Raw genomic sequence first — 6,616 nt, 5'->3', positions numbered from 1 at the left:
AATGTTGCCATTAAGGCAGCCTCCCTCTGGTGCTTTTCTTCTCTCAAAATTGATAGTACAGTCTGTCTTTGAGGATGCTAGTATGCTCAAGGGCTTTGTTCTGAATTAGACCAAAATGCATAAGGTCTTATGACACATTCCTAATACACCTATGGGTCACTCTGCCAGCCTGCTTGCCTGCCAGGTATGCATATCATATTCTGAATCATCCGGATTGTCTTCTAGCCAGAGCCATTTAGAAATGAATCTACCAAGCTCTAAAGAAAACTCTTTACTGAGTAGGTAGACACATTTGAGCTGTTCACATATCCATCATATTCATCAGAATGGTTTAACATCTTCCATCTTTTGTTATGGTCTGTTACCTGCTTTCATTTTTTAAGTTATATGTTAGACACCTTGGATGCATAACCCAAAATCACAAATCAAGGAATGAAGCACTTTCATAAGCATCCTTATTATCTAATTGGATTACTCTCTATTTAAATGCCTGCATGCTGCTTGAATTTCATCTGTCATCCTTCCACAATCAGTTGAACCAGAGTGTCATACAAACCAAGCTTTAGGTTCTTGTCACTTTTCGAATCCTTGTACTGAATGTAGATTTGTTGCCAAGTTTCTGAGAAGTGTTGATTCTTTGTTAACTCGGGAATCCCTTCCTGCCCCAGGATTCCATTTGTGAAGCAGAGATTTAACCTAAACAGTGACTTTTAACTTTTCAGCATTTATAATAGGAACCCCCACACACAAAATGGGTTATTACAACTTGTAAAAATCATAAAGAAATGTTTGGAAATGGACAGAAATGGTTGGACCTGGCTCTTCTGCACTCTGCAAGGGCTGGCAGCTGGTACTGTTGAAGAATAGCAGCTCTTCTCTCCCCTCTCAGCCTGGTCCCAGATGTCTCATGGATCTAGAAAGAGATACTATCAAAGTTGCTTTCATACAGGAGAACCGTCTTGGGGAAATCTTATGGCTCCTTGGAGTTAATACTGATCTTAAATCTTCTCTTTGGCTACCTTAGACAAAGAATATGTCAATAGTTAGAACTCTAGGTTTTACAGCTGATATTTATTTGTATCACTTCTTTCTTTGTCTAGGAATGTAAAAGTGATTCTAAAATGAGATGTGTAATAAAATCATTCAGATTTATTGTACCTACAAAAATGTCTCCTCATAAATTAAACTGACACTTTTGGAAACAGTTTTGATTATGTTCTCCACATTGTCAAGAGTCACTAAAATCAAATGAGCTTTTTTTATGAAAAATGATAGAAAATTCAGTTGTTTTGAACTAGTATTCTTTTAGTGAATGAATCAGTGAATCTAAAAGAGGAAATGATGTTACAGGAGATGGTTTGGGATTATAGAATATAATGAGTAGGAAGAACTTTTGAGAGATCATCTCATCCAAAATTTTGTTTTACAGTTAAAGAAACTGAGGCCCAGAGAACTTAAGTATAAAGGTAAGGAAAGTATCACAGCTGGAATGTCCTTTATTCTAAATTCATTGCTTTTTTCACTATAACTTATTGGTTCATGTTATTATTTCCACTTTATAGACAAGGAAACTGATGGTAAAGTAAATTAGAATCACAGATTTAAGAGTTGGAAAAGACAATCCTCAATTATTTCCCATAATCTACCCTTGATATATTGGCTGTTACCTAAGAGTTTCTACTTCCATATTCATGATATCTGAAATTCTTTTATCATTCTGTCTTGCCCTTTGCCTTATAAATCTTATATTCTATATCTCACTATGACCTCCAGCTTTCTACTCTTCAGTTTTTCCCAGGCCATCATCCTGTACTAGTTTCATACTTTCCACTTTTTCCTAGCTTGACCCCTTGTAGTACCACTTCAGTTCTCTGCCATTCTCTATATTCAAGTCCCTTGCCCTGTTTTCTTATCAACAGTCATGCTTTGCCAACCCAACTTTGCATTATCCATTATCTGCTGTTCTGATGAATAGAATTGGGGAAACTAATAAAACCATGCTCCCTAGATCCTACTACAAATGGTTTTACTCAAACTCAACTGGGCCCTCATTGTAGTAAGGCAATCCTTTTATACCACCCTAATAATTTACTATCAATTCACCACAGCATCTTTTCCAAACTTTTTTTTAAATCTTCCTTCACACTTCCTATGGTACTTCTCCATTTTCTGAGTGAGCTGAGAACCTTCTTACATTTTACCAAAAAAAATAGTTCATTTATCAAGAACCTCCTCCCTTCTTTCTCATATCATTAAAATGTCTTTTGACACTATCTCCTTCTCTGTCTCTCATAAATAAGTTGCCTTTTGCCTTCCAAGAGAAAACTCTTCTATTTGTACCATTGGGCCAATCCCATATTTTCTCTTAACAGATCCCTCTATTATCCCTACTTTCACTAATCTTCAATTTCTCCTTGTCTACTAGCTGCTTCCCTTTTATCTAAACACATATACATATACACACATCCCTATGTCCCTCATCCTTAAAAACCCTTCATTTGATTCAACTGTCCCCGTTAGCTATTACAGCTATTATCTAGTTATTCTCCCTGGATGAAAGGAGACTATTTCATACACTTTTAAATTTAAAAATCAAGCTTATCATCTTTCTACTCAAACCTTGCCCTCTTCTGAACTTCTAATATTTTTCTTTTTTTAATTAAAGCTTTTTTATTTTAAAAACATATGCATAGATAATTTTCAACATTGACCCTTGTAAAACCTTGTGTTTCAGGTTTTCCTCCTCTTATCCCCCTCCCCCACTCCCCTAGATGGCAAGTAATCCAATATGTTGAATTATTAAGATACCACCAATTTTCTCATCACCCAAGGTCAAAATATGAATGTCATCCTTGACTCCTCTCCCATCCATCCCATAAATCTAGTCTTTTCCCCAAATTTTATTTTTACCTTTATAACAACATAATACATATATACATATTTGTATATGTATATATTCTTTTCTTTCCACTCAAACAACTACTACCGTGATGTAGGCCCTATTCATGCCTGGAGTATTGAGATATAAGACTGGTCTCCCTGCCTTCCCCACTCCAGGCCATCTTCCAGCTGCCAAAATGATTTTCCTAATGTACAGGTCTCATTATATTCCTTATTATCTCCAGGTTCAAATACACAATCCTCAATTTGGCTTTTAAAATCCTTCACACACTGATTTTTACTCTTACACTTTTCTCCTTTCTTTGAAGTCTACAGTGAAACTGACCTTTTTGCAGCTCCTCCTATTCCATAGATCTCTGACACTCTTTGTGTGGAATACTTTCCTCTATTTTCACCTCCTATCTTCTCAAGAAGTTTTCTGCTCACTTTTCCATCTCCCTCTTACCCAGTTCAATCCCATTAAAATTCCCTCCAATTTGCATTGTAAATATCTTGTGTGCACGTGGTTGCTTCTTGTTTTCCCATTTAAAATCTGAACTTCTTACAGGCTTGGGGATTTTCCTTTCCTGTCTGGATACACATAACTCCATCATAAATGTTGTGGACTGATTGACTTTCAAGGTTATCTAGTCTTAAGTCTCTTCATTTTACATATGAAGAAACTGAGGACCCAGCAAAAATTAATTCAATTCAAAAAGATAGTAATTGCAGAATTACAATAACAAGATCTCATCTGGAAAATTAATTCAATTAAAAAAGATAGTAATTGCAGAGTTACAATAACAAGATCTCATCTCTCCAAATTCCATCCTCTCAATTGGATTGCTTCCCTGCAAAAACAAATCCGGGTTTTAAAATGTATAACTTATTTCTCTTATTTTACAGATGAAGAAAGGGAGACCTAGAAAGGTTCAGAGGTGTACCCTCTGCCACATGTGGTAAATAGCAGGGCTATTATAAAGCAGGATATGAATATATGAACTTGCATTCTGACGTCAAATGTAATGCTCTTCCTACCAAAAATTCTATCTATAGTTCCCCTTATGGTAATTCTTCACCAAAATTTGAGCACCAAAACAAATCAGCCTTAGACACTATTATGTGATTCATTTCAAGGAAATAGCTTAGGCTTTTATGTATCATTAGAAATGATCACATTTCTGGGGAAGTAGAATCTGGAGAAGAATATTTTAGGAATGTATTTTTGAAAAGTTCCTGCAGTCCCTTCCTCCCCTCACTAGAGGGAAGCAGGTGAAATTGTTAGAAGGGTTATAAGATAGATCACTTACAATCAGGATAATGAATAGCAAAATAGAAAACAATTACGATTATGTTTCAGAGAATTCATCCTCAATTTCCCCTCTTTCACTTCAGCAGAGTCTACATTTTAAACTTTCCCTCTGATTTCAGAAAGGTCTTAAGACCCCCCAAAAAGGATATAATAAACAGTAGGCCTCAGTTTAAATCACCATTAGTTTGGATGAGAAACGCTAGTTTAAAACCAGGATTTACATTTCAAAGTGTGGACTAAATTTTGAATATAAAAGTAATTAAACATCTAACAGGCAGAGCTAAGAATATAGAAGCAGTTTGGAAGTAACACATGGATAAATTGGTGGTAGAATCATGGAATCTTAATTTTTTTCTCAAATATTTCAGTCATGAAAGTCATGAGCTGGAAGTAACCTTAAGAGATCTATTCTAACTCTGTTGCTTTTACCTCAAATAGGTAAATGTATCTGCAGATACTCTGTGACCTCATTTGGGGTTTTCTTGGCAAAGATGCTAGGGTTAAGTGGTTAAATGACTTGCTCAGGTCACACAGCTAATAAGTGTCTAAAATGGAATTTGAACTCAGACTCCAGTCTGCTGCTCTATCCACTGCAGCACTTAGCTGCATCTATCTGCAGATTCCCACCCCCAATTCTGGCTTTTCTTTTAACAATTGATTTTTTTTTCCATGTTTCCTATTGTATTCCTCTCCATACACCTATCCCAGGCACATAATAAAGAAAAAAAAGGGAGGAAATAAAGTTTAGCAAAAGCTAGTCAATGTATCATAAAACTCTGATATCATAATATTCATACAAAAGAAGTAAAAAGATAAACTCTCATCTTTTTTTCTCCTCCATTGCTGGTATTCTTTCAACTCCTGGTTTCTCTGGCTTCAAGTATTGGCTAAACTCCCACCTTCTACATCGTGTCTTTCCTGATCCTCCTTAATGCCTAGTGCCTTTCCTCTATTAATTATCCCCAGTTTATCCTGCATCTTGTTTGTATATAGTTAATTGTTTGGGTGTTATCTCCCTCTTCCCTACTGAACCAGGGACTTTTTTTTTTTTTTTTTTTGCTTTTCTTTGATATCTCTATCTAGCTTTTAGCAACACTGCCCGATACTTGGATGATTAGGTGCTTGTTGACTTCTTTATAGCCAAGTTTGGTGATTATAATTTAACATTTCAGTATTCAGTATTAATTTTTCCCCATTTACATTATATTGTCATTATACATTATTTCCCTTGTTTTGTTTACTTCGTAACTTCTTTCCATGCTTTTCTAGTTGCTTCAAGAAGTTCATCAATATTGTATGTCAGTTTCATGATGGCATGCTTGCATGGGTGCTCTACAATGGACAATTCTCTTGTGCTTTCCCAGTCACCAATGAAATGAATCAGGGCTGGGTGTTGTTCCCATGCTGTTTAGCATCATGCTGCCAGATCTGCTTTCAATAAGGATGAAAACTGCATCAAGGTTAGCTGCTGCAAATTATTTAACTTGGAAAGGCTACTACGAGCAAGACCAAGAGAGTTAGTGTTTGAATTTTTTTTTTTTTTTTTTTTTTTTGCAGATGATTGTGCACTCAATGGAGCCTCTGAGGCTGAGACACAACAGAGGTATGGATCAGTTCTCTGCCAGTGTGATAATTTTGGCATGACAATACCAAGAAAACATTAGTTATTCACTAACCAGCAATGCACTATCCATAATATGGATGGTGAATAGAGAAATGGCAAATGGACAAATTTTTAATGCTGTGGATAAATTTACTTACCTTGGCAGCATATTCTGTAGGCATGTACATATAGATGCTGAAATTGATGTATGTATTGCCAGAATTAGTTCAGTATTTGGAGTGCTCTCAAGGAAAGTATGAGAAAGAAGAGATATTAATTAGACTGTCTACAAACTTAAGATCTACAGAGGCATTGTGCTGACTATGTTATATGCCTGTGAAACCTGGATAGCGTGCAAGTACGATCCAGAAAACTCAACTGCTTCCATTTGAATTGTCTTAGGAAGATTCTGAAGAACACTTGGCAAGATAAGGCATTTTCACTGAGGTTTTTCTCAAGCTGAACTGCCAAGCATTCAAACTCTACTGGAGAGAGCACAACTCCAAATGGTTGGCTGTGTTGTTCAAATGACAAATGTGTGTTTGCCTAAAAGCCTACTTTATGGAGAATTCTCACAAGGCAAGTGTTCACATGGAGGTTAGAAGAAGTGATACAAAGACACTCTCAAGGTCTTGCTGAAGAACTCTGAAATCAATTGTGAGACATAGGAGATACTGGCCCAGGATTGCAGGCATGGCCTGCCCACATCAAAGAAGGTGTTATTTTTTTTTTTTAAGCACAATTATAGTAGCTTGAAAGAAACATGGGATACACAAATTTAAAGACTTCTCTACTGCAAATAGTGGACCTGTGGTACAGAC

At 36.1% G+C, this 6,616-nt stretch overlaps 1 long non-coding RNA gene across 1 annotated transcript in view; it reads right to left on the bottom strand.

The window, feature by feature from the left end:
• Positions 1 to 361: 361 nt before the first annotated feature.
• LOC116421718 overlaps positions 362 to 6,616 on the bottom strand; it is a 36,100-nt gene continuing 29,845 nt past the window's right edge. Inside the window, exon 3 of the long non-coding RNA XR_004232212.1 lies at positions 362 to 913. This is a non-coding gene — a long non-coding RNA (uncharacterized LOC116421718). The remainder of the gene's footprint in view (positions 914 to 6,616) is intronic.

This window comes from Sarcophilus harrisii, chromosome 2 (genome assembly GCF_902635505.1).
Source record: "Sarcophilus harrisii chromosome 2, mSarHar1.11, whole genome shotgun sequence".
Lineage (NCBI taxonomy): Eukaryota > Metazoa > Chordata > Mammalia > Dasyuromorphia > Dasyuridae > Sarcophilus > Sarcophilus harrisii.
The sequence above is the reverse complement of the archived record's forward strand: the minus strand, read 5'-3'. Positions and strand labels throughout refer to the sequence as shown.